Genomic DNA, 27435 nt, shown 5'->3' with positions numbered 1-27435 from the left:
TTCATGCCCTTGGAGATTTTTTTCAAATATTTTGGCATTTCGTCTTTTGGAATGGAGTTCTGATAGCACGGATTCGTCTCCCCTTACAGCAATCAGCTCCAGTACCTCCTGTTCGGTCCATGCTGGAGCTCTTTTGCGATTCTGGGACTCCCTGGTCACCTCTGCTGATGAGCTCTGCATGGTCACCTCTGCTGATGAGCTCGCCACACTGGCCAAACAGGAAATGAAATTCAAAAGTTTGCGGGGCTTTTCATGTCTACCTGGCCAGTGCATCCGAGTTGAGAGTACTGTCCAGAGTGGTCACAATGGAGCACTGTAGGATAGCTCCCGGAGGCCAGTACCATCGAATTGTGTCCACAGAAAATACACAGAAAGTAGACAGTACACAGAAGCCTTAAAGGTGAAGACTGTTATGTCCCCCCTCAGTCATCTCTTCTTTAGATTAATCAAACCGATTTTTTTTTCAATCTTCCCTCATAGGTCATGTTTTCTAGCCCTTTAATCATTTTTGTTTCTCTCCTCTGGACTTTCTCCAATTTGTCCACATTTCCCTAAGTGTGGACTCAGTAGTTGAGCTGGGACCTTATCCGTGCTCAGAAGACTGGAAGAATTACTTCTCATGTCTTGCTTACAACACACCTGCTAATATATCCCAGAATGATGTTCACTTTTTTTGCAACAGTATCAGATTGTTGTTTCTTATTTAGTTTCAGAGTAGCAGCCGTGTTAGTCTGTATTCACAAAAAGAAAAGGAGTACTTGTAGCACCTTAGAGACTAACAAATTTATTAGAGCATAAGCTTTCATGAGCTACAGCTCACTTCATCGGATGCATTCAGTGGAAAATACAGTGGGGAGATTTATATACACAGAGAACATGAAACAATGCGTGTTACCATACACACTGTAAGGAGAGTGATCACTTAAGATGAGCTAATACCAGCAGGAGAGCGGGGGGAGAAAACCTTTTGTATTGATAATCAAGGTGGGCCATTTCCAGCAGTTGACAAGAACATCTGTGGAACAGTGGGCGGGGAGGGGGGGAACATGGGAAAATAGTTTTACTTTGTGTAATGACCCATCCACTCCCAGTCTCTATTCAAGCCTAAGTTGTATCCAGTTTGTAAATTAATTCCAATTCAGCAGTCTCTCATTGGAGTCAAGAATTATAACATTCATAAACCAGTCGGAGGACACTTCAATCTCTCTGGTCACTCGACTACAGACCTAAAAGTCGCAATATTACAACAAAAAGACTTCAAAAACAGACTCCAACGAGAGACTGCTGAATTGGAATTAATTTGCAAACTGGATACAATTAACTTAGGCTTGAATAGAGACTGGGAGTGGATGGGTCATTACACGAAGTAAAAGTATTTCCCCATGTTTATTCCCCCCCCCCCACTGTTCCACAGATGTTCTTGTCAACTGCTGGAAATGGCCCACCTTGATTATCACTACAAAAGATTCCCCCCCCACCCCCCGCTCTCCTGCTGGTATTAGCTCATCTTAAGTGATCACTCTCCTTACAGTGTGTATAACACCCATTGTTTCATGTTCTCTGTGTATATAAATCTCCCCACTGTATTTTCCACTGAATGCATCCGATGAAGTGAGCTGTAGCTCACAAAAGCTTATGCACTAATAAATTTGTTAGTCTCTAAGGTGCCACAAGTACTTCTTTTCTTTTTGCTTATTTAGTTTGTGATCCACTGTGACTCCCAGATCCTTTTCTGCAGTGCTCCTTCCTAAGCAGCCATTTTGTATTTATGCAATTGATTATTCCTTCTCAAGTATAATATTTTTGCACTGGTCCTTACTGAATTTCATGCTATTTATTTCAGACCATTTCTCCAGTATATCAAGATCATTTTGAATTATATTCCTGTCCTCCAAAGTGCTTGCAACCCCTCCCAGCTTGGTATCTTCCACAAACTTTATAAGTGTGCTCTCTGTGCCATTATCCAAATAATCTATGAATATATTGAATAGAACTGGACCCAGGACAGATCTCTGTGGGACCCCACTCAATATGCCCTTCCAGCTTGACTGTGAACCATTGATAAATATTCTGTCAGTATGGTTTTCCAACTAGTTGTGTTCCCACCTTTATAGTAGGTTTGTCTAAGCTATATTTCTCTAGTTTGTCTATGAGAAGGTTATGTGAGACAGCATCAAAAGCCTTACTAAAGTAGAGATATGACATCTACTGCTTCTCCCCTATCCACAAGGCTTGTTATCGTGTCAAAGAAGTATATTAAGTTAGTCTGACATGATTTGTTCTTGACAAATCCACTTTGACTGTTACTTATCGCCTTATTATCTTCTAGGTGCTTACAAATTGTTTGCTTGATTATTTGCGCCATTAACTTTCTAGGTACCAAAGTTAAGCTGACTGGTCTATAATGCCCTGGTTGTCCTTATTCCCCGTTTTTTAATAGATAGGCATTATATTTGCCCTTTTCCAGTCCTCTGGGATCTCTCCTGTACTCCACGATTTCTCAGAGATAATCACTGATGGCTCAGAGATCTCTTCAGCCAGGTCCTGGAGTATTGTAGGATGTTTATTCTAGGCCCTGTCAGCCTGAAGAATCTAACTTGTCTAAGTAATTCTTAACTTGTTCTTTCCCCATTTTAGACTCAGATCCTACCCCATTTACACTGATATTCAGTATGGGGATCTCCAATTACTGATCTCCTCTTTATTACAGCTGATCTCCTCTTTATTCCTCCTACACTAATATACTAAGTATTGTGTGTTGGGGAAGGGGTTGTGCAGCAAAGGAATAGTAGTTGTTTTAAATTACAATACTGCTTTCATTGATCAGTGGGCCCAAAGTGCACAAACTGACTTAAAATGTACCAATCACATGATTTGAAACTACTGTACCAATTAATGAAACATATCCATGGAAACAGAAAGTAAAGCAATTAGCAATTTTTCCCCATTTTTCTTAGGCTTCCTGCCACTTCTAATAGAAAACAGTCAAAGTCAGATAGCAATGGACAGAACCACATATGGTATTGTATATGAGACGCTGTAAGACTTATTACAATTAAATACTTATTTGTATTTTGCTTTTAAAATATCACATAATAAAATAGACACGTACAAAGCACTCAAGTAACAACTACAAACCTTATTTTTCATTTTTAATATTAAAAAAGTCTGTTGCAGCTGTCTAACGCCAATCTCATGATAGGTTGGAGTGACAAAAGCAGGGGAGAACTTTAAAACTTACTGTGCTTGTAACTTTATAGTTAGCAGGAGTGTACTCGCTCATGAGGTAAAAATCAGACTCCATGCCACCCAGTGATTTATTCCTTTTATCTTCATAAATATTTATATTTTATGCAAAAGTGTTACCTATGGCAAAGGATGAAGAAATCGTAAAGAGTTTAGCCTTTTCTCCTTATTCAGGAATTGTGTCTAAGCAAAAATGTCAAGATCAAGCTCAAAATAAGAAACAATTGGGCAACAAAAGTACCCTTTTAAAAGTGGCAGTTATCCTGTCACATACATTTGGATTGTACTGTTTAAAATTGTCAGAGGATGAGAGATACAAAAGAAATAAACTGGATGGTGGTCCTCTATGCATGGGAACAACCGACTCTAAATGTACTGTTCGCTTCCTTCATTTCCTCATTTTATCTCTTCACCTTGTGTTTCTATGAACTATTTTTCTCTTGCATGCTGTGGCAGCCTTAGGAGCTCAGTGGTAATTGCTGATGAGAAAATACTCATTAAAGCTCCAGATTTTGCATAGTAAATCTGGGTCCTCAATGAGGATACACTAAGGTGTGGGGAGAGGGGCCAGGCGTGGGTTGTTACATGATTACCAAGGTTTGTTCTTGTGGTGCCTGTGAATAAACAGCTGTGTCAGCTAACCATTAACCATTTAGTTGTAGTAACAAGTAAAACCTCTAATATTCTGCCATCCATCTATGTTAGGTTCATGACATATGCACGGAAGTTAGATTAAAAACACAAATAATCTTGCTGACAGGTTGTAGCGTAACACTACTTTATTTATTAGGATTCAGAATGATAACACGCCAGAACTGAAAACTGAAAACTTGACAAGCAGGCTGTTCCCTTAAGCATAGAGACACAACTCGCCCCACCTTGCTCAAGGCTATCTGCAAACTGACTGCTACTAGCCCCAGGGTGCATGCTGCCCTACAGCGCTCCCTAGTCCGCAAGCAGGACAAGGAAAACCCCTGAAATGTTAAAGTGATCACAGTTTTAACACAGGTTTTAATACACCACAATCTACATATGGGTTTTACCTCTCTAAGTATCCTGTCTTTATAGTTTCCAAAAGAGAGAGAGACTCATTCTATTCCTAATATTTTTTTAAAGAGGTGTGCCATAGTCTGTGCACAGTTTGGTTTACATTTGCAGGTGCAATTACTGAAATTGTGTATGCAAATGGGGTATTTTCATTTGAAAATAGCCAATTTGCATACACAATTGCAATAATTGCACATGAAAATGTATTATACCCAGAAGGTGTCACTAGTTTGGAACCTATGAACATATGACACTTAGAGGTACCACCCACAAGTAGATTGTGGTGTATTGAAAACTGTTAATTCTCAGGGGGTTTCATGTCCTACATGCAGGCAGAGGGCTCTGGAGGGAACTGTGTAATCTCAATCTAGCAGCTGCAGTCAGGCTGCAGACAGACAGCCTAGAATAAGGAGGGGTGAGTTGTGCCTTTATGATTTTTAGAGAGCAGCCTGCTTTGTGTCTCTCTGTTTTACATATGCAGTTTGGGTATCTGTGGCCATGACCCTGCAAAGATTTAAGCATGTATTTAACTTAATTTTCTTTAAGGTCCACCACTGATTTCATCATTGTTTCTTTCCCCTGTTGTCTCATTCTTTTAGGGTACGTTTACACAGCAAAGAAAAACCTGCGACTGGCTCATCCCAGCTGACTCAGGCTTGAGGGGCTTGGGCTGTGGGGCTGTTTCATTGCTGTGTAGAACTCCAGGCTCAGCTGGAGGCTGAGCTCTGGGATCCTCCCACCCTACAAGGTCCTAGAGCCTGGGCTCCAGCCCGAGGTCAGAAGTCTACACAGCAATGAAACAGCCCCATAGCCCAAACACCACAAACTTGAGTCGGCTGGCATGGGCCAGCTGTGGGGTTTTCTTTGCTGTGTAAACCTACCTTAAGTGTCTATCTAACTAACACATTTTAAAATCCAAGTGTAGTCAGGGCAAGTTGTATTTTAACACACATTAGCTGGCTGAGGAGACCCGTGCACGAAGGGTTAACACTATAATCAGCTAACACATTAAAATACATCTTGTCCTATCCACACTAGGATTTTAAAATATGATGTCTAATAATTTTTAAAACCACCTTTTTATCCTAGCCTAGACAGCCCCTTCAAATTAGCCATTCCAAAAAGAAGTCTGAAGAATTTATGGGTTTAAAGGTAGAGGAGGCCTGGGATTATTTTAAATTAAAGCTGCAGAAGCTATCGGAAGCCTGCATCCCAAGAAAGGGGAAAAAATTCATAGGCAGGAGTTGTAGACCAAGCTGGATGAGCAAGCATCTTAGAGAGGTAATTAAGAAAAAGCAGAAAGCATATAGGGAGTGGAAGAAGGGAGGGATCAGTAAGGAAAGCTACCTTATTGAGGTCAGAATATGTAGGGATAAAGTGAGACAGGCTAAAAGTCAAGTAGAGTTGGACCTTGCAAAGGGAATTAAAACTAATAGTAAAAGGTTCTATAGTCATATAAATAGGAAGAAAACAAAGAAAGAAGAAGTGGGACCGCTAAAAACTGAGGATGGAGTGGAGGTCAAGGATAATCTAGGCATGGCCCAATATCTAAACAAATACTTTGCCTCAGTCTTTAATAAGACTAAAGAGGATCTTAGGGATAATGGTAGCATGATAAATGGGAATGAGGATATGGAGGTAGACATCACCATATCTGAGGTAGAAGCGAAACTCAAACAGCTTAATGGGACTAAATCGGGGGGCCCAGATAATCTTCATCCAAGAATATTAAAAGAATTGGCACAAGAAATTGCAAGCCCATTAGCAAGAATTTTTAATGAATCTGTAAACTCAGGGGTTGTACCGTATGATTGGAGAATTGCTAACATAGTTCCTATTTTTAAGAAAGGGAAAAAAAGTGATCCAAGTAATTATAGGCCTGTTAGTTTGACATCTGTAGTATGCAAGGTCTTGGAAAAAATTTTGAAGGAGAAGGTAGTTAAGGACATTGAAGTCAATGGTAAATGGGACAAATTACAACATGGTTTTACAAAAGGTAGATCGTGCCAAACCAACCTGATCTCCTTCTTTGAGAGAGTAACAGATTTTTTAGATAAAGGAAACGCAGTGGATCTAATTTACTTAGATTTTAGTAAGGCGTTTGATACTGTGCCACATGGGGAATTATTAGTTAAATTGGATAAGATGGGCATCAATAGGAAAATTGAAAGGTGGATAGGGAATTGGTTAAAGGGGAGACTACAACGGGTCCTACTGAAAGGTGAACTGTCAAGTTGGAGGGAGGTTACCAGTGGAGTTCCTCAAGGATCGGTTTTGGGACCAATCTTATTTAATCTTTTTATTACTGACCTGGGCACAAAAAGTGGGAATGTGCTAATAAAGTTTGCAGATGATACAAAGCTGGGAGGTATTGCTAATTTAGAGAAGGACAGGGATACCCTACAGGAGGATCTGGATGACCTTGTAAACTGGAGTAATAGGAATAGGATGAAATTTAATAGTGAGAAGTGTAAGGTCATGCATTTAGGGATTAATAACAAGAATTTTAGTTATAAGCTAGGGACGCATCAACTAGAAGTAACGGAGGAGGAAAAGGACCTTGGAGTATTGGTTGATCATAGGATGACTATGAGCTGCCAATGTGATATGGCTGTGAAAAAAGCTAATGTCATCTTGGGATGCATCAGGAGAGGTATTTCCAGTAGGGATAAGGAGGTTTTAGTACCATTATATAAGGCACTGGTGAGACCTCACCTGGAATACTGTGTGCAGTTCTGGTCTCCCATGTTTAAGAAGGATGAATTCAAACTGGAACAGGTACAGAGAAGGGCTACTAGGATGATCCGAGGAATGGAAAACTTGTCTTATGAAAGGAGACTCAGGGAGCTTGGCTTGTTTAGCCTAACTAAAAGAAGGTTGAGGGGAGATATGATTGCTCTCTATAAATATATCAGAGGGATAAATACCAGAGAGGGAGAGGAATTATTTAAACTCAGTACCAATGTGGACACAAGAACAAATGGATATAAACTGGCCACTAGGAAATTTAGATTAGAAATTAGACGAAGGTTTCTAACCATCAGAGGAGTGAAGTTTTGGAATAGCCTTCCGAGGGAAGTAGTGGGGACAAAAGATCTATCTTGCTTTAAGATTAAACTCGATAAGTTTATGGAGGAGATGGTATGATGGGATAACATGGTTTTGGTAATTAAATATTCATGGTAAATAGGCCCAATGGCCTGTGATGGGTTTTTAGATGGGGTAAGATCCAAGTTACCCGGGAAGGAATTTTCTGTAGTATCTGGCTGATGAATCTTGCCCATATGCTCAGGGTTTAGCTGATCGCCATATTTGGGGTCGGGAAGGAATTTTCCTCCAGGGCAGATTGGAAGGCCCTGGAGGTTTTTCGCCTTCCTCTGTAGCATGGGGCACGGGTCACTTGCTGGAGGATTCTCTGCTCCTTGAGGTCTTCAAACTACAATTTGGGGACTTCAATAGCACAGATATAGATGTGAGGTCTTTTTTAGGAGTGGTGGGTGAAATTCTGTGGCCTGCATTGTGCAGGAGGTCAGACTAGATGATCATAATGGTCCCTTCTGGCCTAAATATCTATGAAAAAAAAAAAAAAAGTCTCTCTTTTTCTTCTAGATTTTATTTCACACCAAAGAAGTTGATAAAAGGCATCATATAAGCATCTACCTTAATAATTTCTCCCATATTCTTCCCATCTGACCTCAGTTCTGAATCATCTATAGCAATTAACAGTGGCTTCCTTCCTTGTCAGTGTATATTGTTTTGAGTTAAAAATGCTGTTTTGCCAGCCTCACAGATTTATCCCCCAACCTTGTTTTCTCCAGTTCATATACTCCAGTGTATCGTTGGGCAGCTAAAATTTCCCATTACTGCCACTCTGGACCTCTTCCATGTTTTTTCTTTGCTCGGTTATTTCACGGTTCAGTTGGTTTTGGTCACTGGGCCAAAAATATACTGCTGTCATTGGTGTAATTCGAACTTCAATTTACAATGATTCAAGGTAATTGTCAATTTCTCTTACATGGCCCTTTTCAAGAACACAGAAAATCTTCCTTACAACTAAGGTTATACTTCCATCTACATGTTTGTGCTTGTTCCCTTTAATGACTCTCAGGGTACGTCTACACTGCAGCTGGGAGTGTGCTTCCCAGTGCTGGTATACAGACATGCACTAGCTCTGCTTGAGCTAATGCGCTAAAAATAGTAGTGTGGCCAGGTGTAGCATGCGCAGTGGGTTGGACTAGCTGCCCGAGACTATACCTAGAGGGTCTGGGTCCAGCAGCACTGGACGTACCCAGTAGGGTGAAATCCTGGCCCCACTGAAGTCAATTGGCGTTTTGCTAGTGATTTAATTAGAGCCAAGCTTTCATCCATATCATTGATTATTGCTGATAAGAGTTACAATATAACATCACTTTTCACCCAAGAAGTACAATGGCCTGAACCTGCAAGGTGCTGATTGCGTCTTATGAGGTGCTGAGCACTATCAGCTCCCGAGGAGGCTTAGCACATTTCAGGAGTTCAGCTTTTCTCAAGGTCAGACCCAAAAGAGTAAGAGCCAGAGTCTGCCACCTTCTCATTAAGTATTACCTTAGTCCATGGATCATTGGGACTACTCACGGAGTAAGGTACTTGGTGTGAGCATCCCTTGGCAGAACCCGGGCATAAGTGCCAAATTCTGTCCTCAGGTAACCTCCGTAACCTGCTGATGGCAGAATTTGGCCCTGAAAATTGCCTGCCTTCCATGATTGCGCCACTGCTGTTTTCAGGGCAATGTTGCATTATTTTCAAGCCATGTGGCTGGTCGATTGGGTGCAGTTCTTACCTCTAAAAGGATCAAGAAGGAAATGGCAGGTTGAGAAAGTGTTTACCCTCTCTGCCAAGCAAAACAGATGTCAAATGGGAAAAACACAGAATCATCTATGGCTGCTTGTGCCTGTGTTTGATAGTGTAGGAAGGAAAGAAGGATTACCTGCAAAACGTTAATTGTGTCAGAGGTTTGCTGAAAATAATTGATTGTTTTAATTATTAGGAACATTATCAGACTGCCTCCTGACAGCTCTTGTGATGATTAACTTTATGCTTCTGTTTGTCCATGGCTCAGACAGACTTTATCCAGAATCCTAAAGCAACAGCTGAGGAGATTTCACTCATTTAGAACCTACTCTTCCTCCCATTGGCTTCAGTGGTAATGGAATCCAGCCCTTAGAGAATTTTAATAAATAGCCAATGTACATTTTCACCCATTTGATAAAAACACAAACGCTTCAGTATTTTGTTAATGTGATGTCAGGAAATTAACTTCCACAACCCATTCCCTTCCTCCAAGCTGTAGATCTCTGCAGTCTGCTGGGCTGCTATTATACATAAACAGGCAGTTTATTACTTAGCTAAGTGCCATGAATATGTGGAGTCCTTGGATGTAATTTCACTTCTTCCAAAGCAAATACAAAAACATCCTGTTTAAATCAATGAAACCTAACGAAGAAGAGAACCATGCGCAATGCCCCACCATTCTAGTTGTCCTTCTCCCTAGCCCTGTTCACTGTAGAACTGGTCAGGAATTCTTTGACAAGCATTTTGTAGGGAAATGCTGATTTGTTGAACCCAAAATGTTTCACAGAGACTCTCGGTTTTGAGACTTTATCAAATCACAGGCAGGTTCCCAGTGAAACTTGCCTGGTTTCCTGGAGGGCTGCTGGGGAGCCAAGGTTCCAGCGGCTGCAGCTCCAGGGGTAACCCTGCCATGCAGACAGTCCCAGGGCTGGGGACCCCAGCGCTTCCAGGATCTGTGGCTCTGAAGTGGCTCTGCTGTGTAAACTGCCTTGGGGTTGCCACAGAGCCCTGACAGCCCCAGTTCTAATCAGGGCCTGACTTAGTGGCTTGGTGCCTGGAAGCTCTGGAAACATCAGCTTAAGATGGGACTCAGGGCTTCTAGGCTCCCGGGTGTGGAGCTAGAAGCCCTGGAAGCCCCAGCTCTAATTGGGGTCCAGCTCTGGGTTCTGTGGCAGGAACCCTGGAGGACCTGAGACCCCTGGTTCAAACTTGGGCTATTGGGGCTTCCAGGTTCCCTGTTGTGGAGCTGGACACATGGGAGCCCTGGCTCTAGGCTCTGGAACAGGCAGCTTAGAAGCCCTGGGAACCCAGGACTGTTGGAGTCTAGGCTCCCAGCTCCACCACCAGAAATTCTGAGTTTCAGCCAGGGTGTCATCTGTGAGACAACAACCTGGTAGTCTTCATTCTTCAGGCACATTTTACTCGTGGCCTTTCCACTATTCCAGGAAACTTTCCTGCATTACTGGTCTACCCAAAATATGACAATTGGGATTTGCTTGCCTTTCTCGGTGAGGATGAAAGCAGAATTTTCCACGGTAGAGAATCCAGCCTTCTGATCTATGCTGCCCCCAACTTCTTCCATAATCAAAATCTTCCACAAATATTGCCAGTTGAGAGTAGCAGAAGAAAGGGAGAAGAGACTGCAAAAGATTTAGATACGTTTGAGAAGCATCCAGTCTCTCTGGGGCTCATCCCAAGTGAATTGAACCTCTAAACTTTTTGACATTCACATGTCAATAGTTATTTAGTCCTTTGATGTCTTTAAAATCTTCTGACATGGGAACTATGTACTGTAACACCTTTTTCTCATTTCTCACTAGTTCCCTTGAATGGCTATATGCTCCTCCTTGCTTTACATACTGTTCATTATACAGTACAGGATGCCTTATTTTAAAACCTTGTCAATTGTCAGTCAATGAAGTCTCGTGCGCACAAGAGATTCTGCTTGTTAAATGCTATCAGTTTTAATTGCAATATTTCCCATGTTGGATTTGCTTAAAACACTGACTTTGTAGTGAAGCACGTTTGCCAGTTAAATATTCATGCTGCATTTCTGTGGCTCATCATTCCGTATATTACATGTCACTGTGACAAGTCAGCCTGCAAATTTCTTTTTTATTCTGGCTTTAAAAAAGAACCAGAAAAATAATTGTGTGACACTTTATTCCCAGAAGAGATGTGTAGGTATTAAAATAACCACTACCTGTGTCAGTCAGCAATACTTCCTGCCATATTATGATATCACTGCCAGAGGTTGATATTTCTTAGATAATTACATTAAAGAGTCAGTGAGTTACAATATCTGGAAGTACAATTTTTGGAGCTAATGGAAAATACAGTGATTATTAGTGAACCTCACCCCTCTATCTCTCACATTCACACAAAGGTGCAGTAATTGCTGTTATAGGGCCTGATTCTTGGCTGGTGTAAATCAGCATCGTTCCATTAACTTCCTTAACTTGAGGTTGCAGCAATTTGTACCATCTAACATCTGGGCCATAATGTTTACATTTAACTGTTTGAAAGTACTCAGCATTACCACAGTATTATAGATATCTTCAGTATTATGGGTAAATTATGATTTAATTGGGGATTGGTCCTGCTTTGAGCAGGGGGTTGGACTAGATGACCTCCTGAGGTCCCTTCCAACCCTGATATTCTATGATTCTATGATAAGCTGAGTAGTATCACCTGTAGTATCACTAATCACTTTCAGATATTAAATGTCAGCGATTAATGGCAATAACTCCCCATTAAGTGGCTCTAGACTGTTCTCAATGGTATTGGCTCTAGACTGTTCTCAATGGTATCAGATGACAGAACGAGGAGTAATGGTCTCAAGTTACAGTGGGGGAGGTTTAGATTGGATATTAGGAAAAACTTTTTCACTATGAGGGTGGTGAAACACTGGAATGCGTTACCTAGGGAGGTGGTAGAATCTCCTTCCTTAGAGGTTTTTAAGGTCAGGCTTGACAAAGCCCTGGCTGGGATGATTTAACTGGGAATTGGTCCTGCTTTGAGCAGGGGGTTGGACTAGATGACCTTCTGGGGTCCCTTCCAACCCTTATATTCTATGATTCTATGATTCTAAGTGGAAGTGTATTTATCAAAGTATCTTTCCTCCCCAAGCAGGGTTGGTGCCACCATGTTCAGAGCTGCACACTTCTTCACTGGAGACAAAACAAATGGAATTTAAACAGGTCTGGCTCTATTTGCCACCTTGGATGCTCCTCCAGGCTGCTGATGGAGCTGAATTGTTCACACTATGTAGGTGGTGATGTGTAAGTGGTTTGGGTCTTGGCTCTGCTGGGGTCTTGGAAAATTATCCATTGCTGACAACCGCTGCAGCTGTACCAGTGCTGAATACAGTTTAACTGACAGCATAGACCAGAACAAGCCATGCTCAGCACCATCTCAGAAGATGTCATTAAAGCTTGGTTTTAACCTGGGTTGAAACCTTCACTTTTAACAATAAGAAAAAGAGGACTTGTGGCACCTTCGAGACTAACCAATTTATTTGAGCATAAGCTTTCGTGAGCATCTGATGAAGTGAGCTGTAGCTCATGAAAGCTCATGCTCAAATAAATTGGCTAGTCTCTTAAGGTGCCACAAGTACTCCTTTTCTTTTTGCGAATACAGACTAACACGGCTGTTACTCTGAAACCTGTCACTTTTAACAATAGTTTCTGAAATGGTGCTTTGTCCTGGTCTAGGTTGCCAGTTAAATTTTATTCATCATGGGATAGCTACACTTGCTACTAACTACCATTAACAATGTCAAATAGTTTTCTTGGTGCAGACAAAACTTCTAAGACTCTGTCACTCCTTATGTAATACAATAAATGTGCCCGAGGAACAGCTGAGGTCAAATGAGATGTGTTTCCTCACAGTCCCTAGGTTTGAATGTTTGGGTGGCAGGATGTAGGGCCCTTCACCATGGTATGCAACTGTTCCTGTAGTCCACAGAAGTCTTGAGTTTGCTGTCTCTTTTCTCAGGCTTTTGCCTGATAAGGAGTGGAGTCTGATTTTGTAGTGGGTAAGTGGATTTAATTGTTCAAAAAATGTTTTTAGAATTTTTTACAGCAGCCAGAAACTTGGGTCATGGATGCTTTTGTAGACTGAAAAAGTAACATATGACTTGCTACATCAAGATGTGTAGCTGCTGAATGCAAGTTACTGCTGTCGAGGACAGCACTAATTTGAAATGTTTCTTGTACAAAGTTATTCAACTATGCAAAAGGATGACAGAGTGCAATTTCCCCCCCCTTGACTTATCACACCTTCCCATGCTATGCCCTGACTCCGCCTTTCTGCATATCTATTCTAGGTGTTTGGATGTGATCATATTATGTAGCCACTTTGTTCTAGAATTTGAGCTTTCCTTGTAATAACTTGTGATTGTTGTTTTTTGGATCTGTGGCATTCTAGGCATGATCTTCAAATTGCTGATAAGATTCCCAATGGAAAAGTCTCATCACATGGGATATGTAAAACAAGACTGAACTAGATTAAAAAACAAGACTAGAAAATATATAGTTGGTATCATTCCTGCACTGGCACAAAGATGGGCTAGAGATGAGCTAATAAATATTTTTCATCTCTAATTTCTCTTATTAAAGACCCAGTCACATGACCAGTGAAGTCAATGGAAGGGTTTCTATTGACTTTAATTAATCTGTATTACCAGTTCACTCCCATTATTAAATCTAGACACATGTGGGCTAGGATGCTGCAGCAATGTGTTTGTTAACTTTTAAAGAGTACAAGTTTAAAACCACTTTTTATTATCAAGATAAACCTAACCAATCTACTCTCCTCTTTTCTTACGTCAAAGGACGAAGATTCAAGACAACTGTAACATTCTTTGTGTCAGACACAGAGAAAAATCAGACACATGGAAATCAATAATTACACCAGGGATTAATTTGACTTTTTGTCTTTTATCTCTTGCTAGATACATTCATGAAAGCTTATGCTCAAATAAATTTGTTAGTCTCTAAGGTGCCACAAGTCCTCCTTTTCTTTTTGCAAATACAGATTAACACGGCTGCTACTCTGAAACCTTTCTTATCTCTGTCATTTCAGAATCATTTGAAGACCAGAATACTATACATGTGGTGTTTCAGTTTTCATGTTAAGGAATGCTTCTCACTTAAACAGCTGAAATATATACATACTTTTGATCTTTCTGTAGTGAAACCATCATGGATCTTAAATGTTTAATCTTTCAATCACAAATATCAGCAAAAAACAAATAAAAAATATCCTAGCAGAGCTTCTTGAAACTGGGAAGAACAGAATTCTCAACAAAGTCCCCTTAAGCAGATCTAACCTATCTGTGCACCACCTACCTAGATATTAAAAAACAATCTTAGAAGGATAACTCAGGTGGCAGGATCTTCAGGGCAGGATCTGCTTCAGGTTTACCCTTCCATCCCCTTACCTCATGAGCCTCCTCCTCATTCTCAGTTTTAAAACAATGTAATTTTTCTGTGTTTATGTCCTCCCTGTTAGATGCTTAGTTCCTACAGCAATCCTGCTTCTAAACTCCAGAGAGAAAAGGCGAATACAGTAGATTCTGCTTAATAGCAACCTCTTGGATCCTAACGAAAAGTTTCTATTACCTGGAAGTTGCCAATATGTAGAAGGTACTGTTTTCAGGGGGGGAAACAGAGAAAAATGAGCATGGAACAATGATACATTGTACAGACCAGTAGTTGTGAAACTGTTTTATTAATCTTCAGTACTAAAGAAAAACAAATAATGGATACATTATAGTGTACCACAATGCTTAGAGCCAATTTAGGAAATTCTACAGTACTGTATAAAGAAAAAAACGTTTTTAAAACTCCCCAAAGAAAACTTACAAAACACTTGTGTCATAAATATAAAGGGAAGGGTAAACCCCTTTGAAATCCCTCCTGGCCAGGGGAAAGCTCCTCTCACTTGTAAAGGGTTAAGAAGCTAAAGGTAACCTCGCTGGCACCTGACCAAAATGACCAATGAGGAGACAAGATACTTTCAAAAGCTGGGAGGAGGAAGAGAAACAAAGGGTCTGTGTCTGTCTGTTGCTGGGTCTTGGCCGGGGATAGACCAGGAATGGAGTCTTAGAACTTTTAGTAAGTAATCTAGCTAGGCATGTGTTAGATTATGATTTCTTTAAATGGCTGAGAAAAGAATTGTGCTGAATAGAATAACTATTTCTGTCTGTGTATCTTTTTTGTAACTTAAGGGTTTGCCTAGAGGGGTTCTCTATCTTTTTGAATCTAATTACCCTGTAAGATATCTACCATCCTGATTTTACAGGGGGGATTTCTTTATTTCTATTTACTTCTATTTTTTATTAAAAGTCTTCTTGTAAAAAACTGAATGCTTTTTCATTGTTCTTAAGATCCAAGGGTCTGGGTCTGTGGTCACCTAGGCAAATTGGTGAGGCTTTTTACCAAACCTTGTCCAGGAAAGGGGGGGTGCAAGGTTTTGGGAAGTATTTTGGGGTGAAAGACGTGTCCAAACAGCTCTTCCCCAGTAACCAGTATTAGTTTGGTGGTGGTAGCGGCCATTCCAAGGATAACGGGTGTAATATTTTGTACCTTGGGGAAGTTTTGACCTAAGCTGGTAAAGATAAGCTTAGGAGGTTTTTCATGCAGGTCCCCACATCTGTACCCTAGAGTTCAGAGTGGGGGAGGAACCTTGACATGGTGGCACAGTGGTGGGATTAACCTGAAATCATTTTGAGATCCAGTTGAGATTTTTTGAACTAGAAATACAGATTTTAAAAAGGAATTTTTAGGAAGTCCAGAAAGCAGTTTTGAAACTGAAAGCAGCTTGGTTTCTCTCTGCTTTGTGGCCAAGCAGAGACAAAAGGGGATTATCTTGTGAATTGCAGGTTTTCTTTGCCTGGAGGCAGGGTACTTAACTCCTGCAGGGAAATTCACAGTCTTCCAACCCAGAGGGTTTTTTTTCTTTTCTTCCTAAAAGTAAATAGGGGGTGTGTGTTCTACCCATTTGCTTTTTCTTTGGGCTGGGTAAGCAGGTTTCCAAGCAGTTGGAGGTTTTTTGCTTTAATTTGGGCCCAGAGCAGAGACAAGGGAATTGTCTTTTTCTGTAGGCTGACAATCACAATCAGAGAATAGGTATTCTATTGCAGCACAGCAAAATTTTACAGCCAAGTTTTGTTTGTTTATTTCTAAACCTCGGGTGTAAAGTTAGTTAAAAACAGAGAGGTTAGAATGACCAAATCCTCAGCTCGACTACAGCTGGAATTAGCCAAATTTCAGGCTGAGGAAAAACAAAGGGAACATGAAAGACAGATAGAACTCATGTGGCTGGAGAAGGAGGTACAGGAGGCTGCCCACAAGAGGGAAATGGAGACAAGGAAGCATGTGGAGGAGGAGAAGGAAAAAGAGAGGAAGCATGTGGAGGAGGAGAAGGAAAAAGAGAGGAAGCATGTGGAGGAGGTGGAGAGGATAAAGGCCCAGCAGAATATACCAACAAACCCTAGCAATCCTTCTCCAGGTACCACTTCCCATCCCAGAAAGTTCCCCACCTACAAGGCAGGTGATGATACTGAGGCCTTCTTAGAAAACTTCGAAAGGGCCTGCCTTGGGTACAACATCTCTACTGACCAATACATGGTAGAGCTGAGGCCGCAGCTCAGTGGAGCCTTAGCTGAGGTGGCAGCTGAAATGCCTAAAGAACACATGAACAAGTATGAACTGTTTAAATCCAAGGCGAGAGTCAGAATGGGGATAACACCCGAGCAGTCTCGTCGGAGGTTCAGAGCCCTAAGGTGGAAACCAGACATGTCATTTACCCGACATGCCTACCACACTGTGAAACATTGGGATGCCTGGATATCAGGAGCAAGTGTTGAATCTCCAGTAAATTTGCCCTTCCTAATGCAAATGGAACAATTCTTAGAGGGTGTTCCTGAGGAAATAGAAAGATACATCCTAGATGGGAAACCCAAAACTGTAATTGAGGCAGGAGAGATTGGAGCCAGATGGGTGGAGGTGGCAGAGAAGAAGAAAAATGGTCGCAGTTGGAGCGGAGACCAGAAGGGACCACCCCAGACCACACCCTATTACCGGGGGCCGCCCAAAGCCCCACCTACCTCCCAAAGAACCCTCCAGACCCCTTATCGTCCCACCACCCCGTTCTCCAGCAACCCTCCTCGCCCCAGTGACCCGTCAGCTGGACGATGTTTTAAATGTAACGAGCTGGGGCATGTAAAGGCCAACTGCCCCAAGAACCCCAACAGATTACAGTTCATTGCACCGGAATCACACCAGAGGTCCACAGGCCCAGATACCTCCCAGATACCCTTGGAGCGGAGGGAAACTGTGAGTGTGGGCGGGAAGAAGGTCACCGCGTGGAGGGACACCGGAGCACAAGTGTCAGCTATCCATGCTTCCTTAGTGGACCCCAATTTAATCAACCCAGAGATCCAAGTGACGATTCAACCCTTCAAGTCCAACTCTTTCAATTTGCCTACAACCAAGTTGCCTGTCCAGTACAAGGGCTGGTCAGGAATGTGGACTTTTGCAGTCTATGATGATTATCCCATCCCCATGCTGTTGGGGGAAGACTTGGCCAATCATGTGAAGCAGGCCAAGAGGGTGGGAATGGTCACCCGCAGCCAGGCTAAACAAGCCGTGAGGCCTAGCTCTGTTCCGGAAACTTCTATTAGGACCCAGTCAGAGGTGATGGACCCGGACCCCAGGCCAATGTCTGCAACAGCAGTAGTGGATCCAGTCCCAGAGACCCAGACGGAACCAGTCCTAGAACCGGAACCAGCCGAACAACCAACACCAGACCCATTGCCAGCACTGAATCCAGTACTTGCAACCTCAACACCAGAGGGCCCCACTGAACCTGAACTGGCAGCAGCCGATAACCCTACACAAGAGGCTCAGCCGGAGCCTGAATCCCAACATAGTGCACCAGCGGAGAGCGGTTCACAGTCAACAGAAACAGCTCCATCCCCTATATCGCTTCCAGAGGGACCAAGCCTAGGTCCACAATCCCATGAGGAACTGATGTCTCCAGCATCAAGGGAACAGTTCCAGACCGAACAGGAAGCAGATGAAAGCCTCCAGAGAGCTTGGACGGCGGCACGGAGCAACCCACCGCCTCTCAGCTCTTCTAATCGATCCAGGTTTGTTATAGAAAGAGGACTTTTATACAAGGAAACTCTTTCTGGTGGACACCAGGAAGACTGGCATCCTCAGAGACAGTTGGTAGTTCCAACTAAATACCGGGCCAAGCTCTTGAGCTTAGCCCATGATCACCCTAGTGGCCATGCTGGGGTGAACAGGACCAAAGACCGTTTGGGGGGGTCATTCCACTGGGAGGGAATGGGCAAGGATGTTTCTACCTATGTCCAGTCTTGTGAGGTGTGCCAAAGAGTGGGAAAACCCCAAGACCAGGTCAAAGCCCCTCTCCAGCCACTCCCCATCATTGAAGTTCCATTTCAGCGAGTAGCTGTGGATATTCTGGGTCCTTTTCCGAAAAAGACACCCAGAGGAAAGCAGTACATACTGACTTTCATGGATTTTGCCACCTGATGGCCGGAAGCAGTAGCTCTAAGCAACACCAGGGCTAAAAGTGTGTGCCAGGCACTAGCAGACATTTTTGCCAGGGTAGGTTGGCCCTCCGACATCCTCACAGATGGAGGGACTAATTTCCTGGCAGGAACTATGAAAAACCTTTGGGAAGCTCATGGGGTAAATCACTTGGTTGCCACTCCTTACCACCATCAAACAAATGGCATGGTGGAGAAGTTTAATGGAACTTTGGGGGCCATGATACGTAAATTTGTAAATGAGCACTCCAATGATTGAGACCTAGTGTTGCAGCAGTTGCTCTTTGCCTACAGAGCTGTACCACATCCCAGTTTAGGGTTTTCACCATTTGAACTTGTATATGGCCGTGAGGTTAAGGGGCCATTGCAGTTGGTGAAGCAGCAATGGGAGGGATTTACACCGTCTCCAGGAACTAACATTCTGGACTTTGTAACCAACCTACAAAACACCCTCCGAACCTCTTTAGCCCTTGCTAGAGAAAACTTACAGGATGCTCAAAAAGAGCAAAAAGCCTGGTATGATAAACATGCCAGAGAGCGTTCCTTCAAAGTTGGAGACCAGGTCATGGTCTTAAAGGTGCTCCAGGCCCATAAAATGGAAGCATCGTGGGAAGGGCCATTCACGGTCCAGGAGCGCCTGGGAGCTGTTAATTATCTCATAGCATTCCCCACCTCCAACCGGAAGCCTAAGGTGTACCATATTAATTCTCTAAAGCCCTTTTATTCCAGAGAATTAAAGGTTTGTCAGTTTACAGCCCAGGGAGGAGACGACGCTGAGTGGCCTGAAGGTGTTTACTACGAAGGGAAATGTGCTGGTGGTGTGGAAGAGGTGAACCTCTCCATGACCCTTGGGCGTATGCAGCGACAGCAGATCCAGGAGCTGTGCACTAGCTACGCGCCAACGTTCTCAGGACTGACTGAACGGGCATACCACTCCATTGACACAGGTAATGCTCACCCAATTAGGGTCCAACCTTACCGGGTGTCTCCTCAAGCTAAAACTGCTATAGAACGGGAGATCCAGGATATGTTACAGATGGGTGTAATCCGCCCCTCTGAAAGTGCATGGGCATCTCCAGTGGTTCTAATTCCCAAACCAGATGGGGAAATATGTTTTTGCGTGGACTACCGTAAGCTAAATGCTGTAACTCGCCCAGACAACTATCCAATGCCACGCACAGATGAACTATTAGAGAAACTGGGACGGGCCCAGTTCATCTCTACCTTGGACTTAACCAAGGGGTACTGGCAGGTACCGCTAGATGAATCTGCCAAGGAAAGGTCAGCCTTCATCACACATCTCGGGCTGTATGAATTTAATGTACTCCCTTTCGGGCTGCGAAATGCACCCGCCACTTTCCAAAGACTTGTAGATGGTCTCCGAGCGGGATTAGGAGAATATGCAGTCGCCTACCTTGACGATGTGGCCATATTTTCGGATTCCTGGGCAGACCACCTGGAACATCTACAAAAAGTCCTTGAGCGCATAAGGGAGGCAGGACTAACTGTTAAGGCTAAGAAGTGTCAAATAGGCCTAAACAGAGTGACTTACCTTGGACACCAGGTGGGTCAAGGAACTATCAGCCCCCTACAGGCCAAAGTGGATGCTATCCAAAAGTGGCCTGTCCCAAAGTCAAAGAAACAGGTTCAATCCTTCTTAGGCTTGGCTGGTTATTACAGACGATTTGTACCGCACTACAGCCAAATCGCTGCCCCACTGACAGACCTAACCAAAAAGAAACAGCCAAATGCTGTTCAGTGGACCGGAAAGTGTCAGAAGGCCTTTAACAAGCTTAAAGCGACACTCATGTCTGACCCTGTACTAAGGGCCCCAGACTTTGACAAACCGTTCCTAGTAACCACAGATGCGTCCGAGCGTGGTGTGGGAGCAGTTTTAATGCAGAAAGGACCTGATCAAGAATTCCACCCTGTAGTGTTTCTCAACAAAAAACTGTCTGAGAGGGAAAGCAACTGGTCAGTCACTGAAAAAGAATGTTACACCATTGTCTACGCTCTGGAAAAGCTACGCCCATATGTTTGGGGACGGCGTTTCCACCTGCAAACCGACCATGCTGCACTGAAGTGGCTTCACACCGTCAAGGAAACTAACAAAAAACTTCTTCGGTGGAGTTTAGCTCTCCAAGATTTTGATTTCGATGTCCAACACATCTCAGGAGCTTCTAACAAAGTGGCTGATGCCCTCTCCCGTGAAAGTTTCCCAGAATCAACTGGTTAAAATCGTCCTTGAGATGTGGAAAATATTGTTAGTCTTTATGTACTTGGTAGTATATTTAGAGATGCATGTGTCTTATTAACTCTGTTTTTCCTAGAGCTCCAGGAAGAAATCCCAGCCAGTGTTTCACCCTAGCTGAGATTTGGGGGGCGTGTCATAAATATAAAGGGAAGGGTAAACCCCTTTGAAATCCCTCCTGGCCAGGGGAAAGCTCCTCTCACTTGTAAAGGGTTAAGAAGCTAAAGGTAACCTCGCTGGCACCTGACCAAAATGACCAATGAGGAGACAAGATACTTTCAAAAGCTGGGAGGAGGAAGAGAAACAAAGGGTCTGTGTCTGTCTGTTGCTGGGTCTTGGCCGGGGATAGACCAGGAATGGAGTCTTAGAACTTTTAGTAAGTAATCTAGCTAGGCATGTGTTAGATTATGATTTCTTTAAATGGCTGAGAAAAGAATTGTGCTGAATAGAATAACTATTTCTGTCTGTGTATCTTTTTTGTAACTTAAGGGTTTGCCTAGAGGGGTTCTCTATCTTTTTGAATCTAATTACCCTGTAAGATATCTACCATCCTGATTTTACAGGGGGGATTTCTTTATTTCTATTTACTTCTATTTTTTATTAAAAGTCTTCTTGTAAAAAACTGAATGCTTTTTCATTGTTCTCAGATCCAAGGGTTTGGGTCTGTGGTCACCTATGCAAATTGGTGAGGCTTTTTATCCAACATTTCCCAGGAAAGGAGGGGTGCAAGTGTTGGGAGGATTGTTCATTGTTCTTAAGATCCAAGGGTCTGGGTCTGTAGTCACCTAGGCAAATTGGTGAGGCTTTTTACCAAACCTTGTCCAGGAAGTGGGGTGCAAGGTTTTGGGAAGTATTTTGGGGTGAAAGACGCGTCCAAACAGCTCTTCCCCAGTAACCAGTATTAGTTTGGTGGTGGTAGCGGCCATTCCAAGGATAACGGGTGTAATATTTTGTACCTTGGGGAAGTTTTGACCTAAGCTGGTAAAGATAAGCTTAGGAGGTTTTTCATGCAGGTCCCCACATCTGTACCCTAGAGTTCAGAGTGGGGGAGGAACCTTGACAACTTGCAATGCAATATGTCGGTATGCTGAATGGTACTTTCCTTACATTAGTGCTCCTTATGAGTCACATAAATTAAAGCAGCACACGATTTTACAACAAATTAAAATAAATAAAACTAAAAAATGTTTAATAACAAAATTTATCCAGTGTTGTCTACTTTTTACATTTGATCACTTCCTCCTGTAAATCCTTCTCAATTTTGTGTGCAGCCTCGGAACTGTTCTCAAAGCCATGACTCTGGCATATCCTGCGAAAAATGCCCACCACACATAGTTGCTCTGTGAGACAAAGCTCTTCAGGTTCGTCATCAGATGCACTATCCTCTTGTGCTTCTTCAGCCAATTGGTGCTTTATAGCTGCTACTGTCTCCAGAAGTTCGGTATCAGAAAGCTCACCTTCCATCTGCAAATGACTGTCAGACTCAACAGCAGACTCAAATTCCTCTGCAGTTAGATTTTTCAGGCATCAGTCAGCACATTAATGCCCACACCAGGGCATCATTTTCTACTGATGACATACTCCATCTTTCTGAAGCTGTTTGGAATAGTCTGTGGGAGAACAGCGATCCAGGACACTCCTTAGCAAGATGAAGTGTGTCACTCAGAGCAGTTTTTCTGGCAACATTCACCATTTGGCGGTGTGGGTCAGCATCTAGAGAGGCAATAATGTGCTCATTCAGACAAGCACAGTAGTAGCCTTTGAAGTTTTTAACAGTACCCATGTCCATTGGCTGCATGACTTAGGTTGTGTTCTGAGGCAAGAATTTTAACACAGTATGTGATAGCTCTACCTTAACAGAATGAGCTGAGCAATTAAGAGGCACATGTGTTGGTCTTGTAGCCATAGCTCCCTGTTCCAGTTCTTAAACCACTCCTTGAAACAGCAAACTTGTTACCCATGCATTGGCTGAGTTGCTGTGGATCTCAGGCAGCTTTGAGGGGGAAACAATGAGGGCACTTGCTCTTTCCGATCACTATAAGAGGCCGTTTGTCCATCTCTTCTGTGTTTGCACAACATAGCAGTGTGATACAGTCCACAGCTTTTTTCCCTCCTGCAAACACTTCTTTTAGCATGCCAAGGCCTCCGTCAGGAAAGCCCCAGTGGAAGAGACCATCTGGTAAGCACTGAAGATGTCACTGACGCAGCTACTGGAAGTTCAGCATCTTGTTTCTCGCCATGCTCCTTACACTGAACCATGTTGCACTGTGCTTTCCACTGACTGAGTCAGCCCAGCTGAAGGGTTAAAGTCCTTCCCCTGCTCTGCCGCCAGCTGACTCACTTTCTGTTTCAGCATCGGCCTGGAGAGTTGAGGACCTTGGCCAAGCCTAAGCTGAAACTGAAGCCACAGGGTTTCACCAATATTAGCTGTCTTTCCCTCACATTGGGGCTTGCAACCTTGGTTTGTGCTGTCCCTGTTCGTCTGTAAAATGTTATGGCTGATCTTCTGAATGTGCGCAACAGACTTTGAGACACCAAAACCTCTCAGCTACTCTCACTTGCTTAGCACTGCACTCACATAGGGCCTTCAGGGCCCGAACTTTATCAGCAAGAGTGAGGCCCACGCATTTGGAAGCCATGGCACAAAGCCATGGCTCAGCTGCACATGCTCAGATGCAGGAAACTGATTACAGGTGGGACATCCCCTCTAAAACATCACTATTAAGAAGCATGCCTGTTGCTAAGATTCAAATTCCATTAACATTGATGTTAATGGGGTGGGATTGGTTCCTGGCAATATGTTGCCATTATTGCTATTATCAGGACTGTTATTCAGGGGAATCTAATGTTTTCATACTCTGAGCTCAGCTTTGCTGCTGCTTTCGCCCACCTGCCACACGTGTTGTCTGCAGTGAGGGAAAGACAGTAAAATTTAGCAATCACATCTTAGCAAAATTCACTATCTAGTGCTGACATTAAACAAGCCTGGAGTCTGGAACATGACAAAGTACAATGCTGCTTAGCTCAGTGAGGGAAAGACACTTCTTGTATACAGCAAGAGCTGTGTGAAACTTTCATAACAATGCCAGAAATCAGGCAGGCCCCTTCTGGTTTTAGGGTTTGATACAAACTCAAGACACTTGGGGAACCTACCACAAGTTAGAATTGAGTCTGGGGCAATTTGTGGTTAGAATGGAAACTATGCAAAACCATTGTAGTGGTTTTGGCATGGAATCAATCCGTGGTTTCGTATCAGCTGAGTATTGAGATGTTGGATTAATTCAAACCCAGGACTCACACTGAGATTCAGGGAGTGCCGAGCCAGAACTCATCACATTCAAAGGAGACCCTGTGTGAACTGAGCTTCCCTCATTTCTTCTCAAACAGGAAGCGGTAATCTACTGGAGGAGGGAGTCCAAGGGAACGCAAAGAGCTAATTAAATAAAACAATGTGCTCCCAGCTGGAGATCTCAGAAGCTGAGAGAAAGAAAAGCAGTAACTTGATTTAATGATTTATGGCTAGATTAGGTGGCTGGTGTGGTGGGAAGAGAGAGAGAATAAAGAGCCTCTCCCCTTTGTACCTGCTGCCAAAGAACTGGGCAGAATTGCAGCCCCTGTTCTCAGGGGTGCACAGGAATTTTACTGTCCTATGGGAGTATGGCATCCCAAAGACAGCATGAAGGGGAAGAGATTGGGCAGTGATAGGGCATTTCCCTCTGCACTACCTGATAGCGCTGGCCAGGCATATAGGGGTGGGAATATTATACCCCTTATAGGTGCAACAATTTGTGTGCCCCACTGCCTCCCAGAATCACTCAGTGTATATTCTGCTCACAGAGGCAAAAATGCTTCCAGTGCTTCCTCTGGGGCAATGTTCCTTTGCCCCCCGCCTCTCTTCTCTCACATACTGTTTGGTGTGTGTAGAAATAGTGTGATGTAGCCCTTGATGACTGAAATCCTAAAGAGCTGACATTGGTTTCTGATGCAGGTTAAAACCCAAAGGCACAGAAAAGAAGAAGGAAAAGGCGAATTCATAAATTGCTAGTGGGTAGAACCTGACTGGAGAATTGTATATGAATTGAGAAAGCCATTTTAGAACCACTCGTATCTGTTTGGGATGTATCCATCTAGATTTGCACATGTGTTGCCTGGGGTTCGTTTTGAAGTGTGATTTAAATAACAAAGTCATTGTTCAAATTATTAGAATGTCTAGCTTTACAGTACGTCTTGATAAGTGTCATTGATAGTCATCAAAACAAACCATCATAAGCTTAATTGACCTTAATAGGATCAGTATTAAGATTCATGTTTGGACAAAATATGTCTCCCAGAATAGTGGAACAGCATTAACTAATTCTAGCACTTGATATTTGCAATGATACTTGAATTATAGAACAGATTTTTTTGCTACATCTATATCTCTCCCAGCTTGCTCTTTAATTGACCAGTTAGGGTGAAATTCATACCTGTGCAAATACCCATACAAGGCTTAGGCACCTCTGCCTCTGCATATTGAGGTTGTATATTGAAGATTAATAGATTTTCAGTATTGCATAGAATTTGTGCTGGCCCTCTGCACAGAGAGGAATTTCATCCATTTGTGACAGCAATCCTTACACTCGCACCATGCCAGTTCTTGTGGGAGTCTGAACTAATCACACAAGAAAGGGTTGCAGGCTTCAGTTCTAAGAGTGGACTGCCTTCAGCATTTTATATTGTAAAATAAAAGTAAATTGTGCTGATCATTTGCATAGGGGTGAATTTCACCCTGTTTACATAAAAAATAGCTTAATTCAGGTACAAAGGTTTAGGCTAATGAAATTTAAACCCCTTAAATCAGGATTTATAAAGGGAAGCCTGACTAATCACTAAGCACAATGCTGTATTTATTGGTTAATTTGTTTGTTTGCCAGTTTTAGACACTCTCATCTCCTCTTAAAATTGAATTTTTCCCCCTTTCTCATTCTGCTGCAATTTAGCAGACATTTCAGAAGAGTTTTCTTTACAGAACATCACCCAAGCGCAAGAGTCCAAGTGTGCTATTGATCGTGGCATATCCTGCTCTCCTGAAAGCCAGCAGGGGACCTGTTTTCCAAGTAATGTTTCTAAGTTTTGGCAGAAGTATGTTATACTAAGTCCCTAACAATCCAGTTCAGAGAAATATTTACCAGACTTACTATCCAACTGGCTGCTCTAAGTGAATATTAGTATAAGCAGGGTCTAAATGAACTAAATGAGCTCTCCCGTGACAGCTAGCTGGGAGGGGGAGAGACTTCCAGGGAAACTGTATTTACATGAACACATCCAGTCTGCTTAGATATCCAGCAGATAGAACAGTGTTGGTCAAAATAGTCAACTTTGGCTGCTGGTGGGTTACAAATCACTTTAGTACTGAATGCAGGGGTAGTGAAATGCTGTTACCAATGTTGTTGGCATTATTGTATGAATACAGGGAAGCAGGACTGTGCTTAACCTGTCCCAAATGAGGCGGTCACCCTCAGCTCAAAGGATCTCATTAAGCCAGGGGCTCGAATGCCAGAGCCCTGTGAAAGTAAGAGAGGTGAGGACCTTCTTCAAGAGTTCCCTGGTCTTTGTTATTTTAAATACTTAATCAGAGCTAAAATCAGTTGTGGTGAGACTGCGTTTCTACCCAACCTGCTAAGTGCTAAAAATCACTCAGAGCTGAAATCACTTGTGGTAGGCCCATGTGTCTGCACAGCCTGCAAAGAGCTAAAAATCACTAAGGCTATGTCTATACTATGAAATTAGGTCAAATTTATAGAAGTCAGTTTTGTAGAAAGTGTTTTTACACAGTTGATTGTGTGTGTCCCCACACAAATGCTCTAATTGCATTTAGTCGGTGGAGTGCGTCCACAGTACCGAGGCAACTGTCAACTTCTGGAGCATTGCACTCTGGGTAGCTATCCCACAGTTCCCGCAGTCTCTGCTGCCCATTTGAATTCTGGGTAGAAATCCCAATGCCTGATGGGGAAAAAACATTGTCGTGGGTGATTCTGGGTACATATCGTCAGCCCCCCCCCCCCCCCCATGAAAGCAATGGCAGACAATCGTTTCGCACCTTTTTTCCTGGGTTACTCATGCAGACGCCATACCACAGCAAGCATGGAGTCCACTCAGCTCACTGTCACCATATGTCTCCTGGGTGCTGGCAGACACAGTACTGCATTGCTACACAGCAGCAGCTCATTGCCTTTTGGCAGTAGATAGCGCAGCAGGACTGGTAGCCGTTGTCGCCATGCTCCAGGGTGCTCTTTTAGCTGATCTCGGTGAGGTCGTTCAGGTGCACCTGGGCAAATATGGGAGTGACTCAGCCAGGTCATTTCCCTTTTAAGTTTCATCTCATGGAGATTCAGTCCTGCTGGCAGTCATACTGCACTGTCTGCTAATGAGCAGCCAGGAGACGACGATGGCCAGCAGTCATACTGCACAGTCTGCTGCCAGCAAGATGTATAACAAT

The sequence above is a fragment of the Caretta caretta genome, chromosome 1 (genome assembly GCF_965140235.1).
Source record: "Caretta caretta isolate rCarCar2 chromosome 1, rCarCar1.hap1, whole genome shotgun sequence".
Lineage (NCBI taxonomy): Eukaryota > Metazoa > Chordata > Testudines > Cheloniidae > Caretta > Caretta caretta.
Note: the sequence above shows the minus strand (reverse complement) of the source record.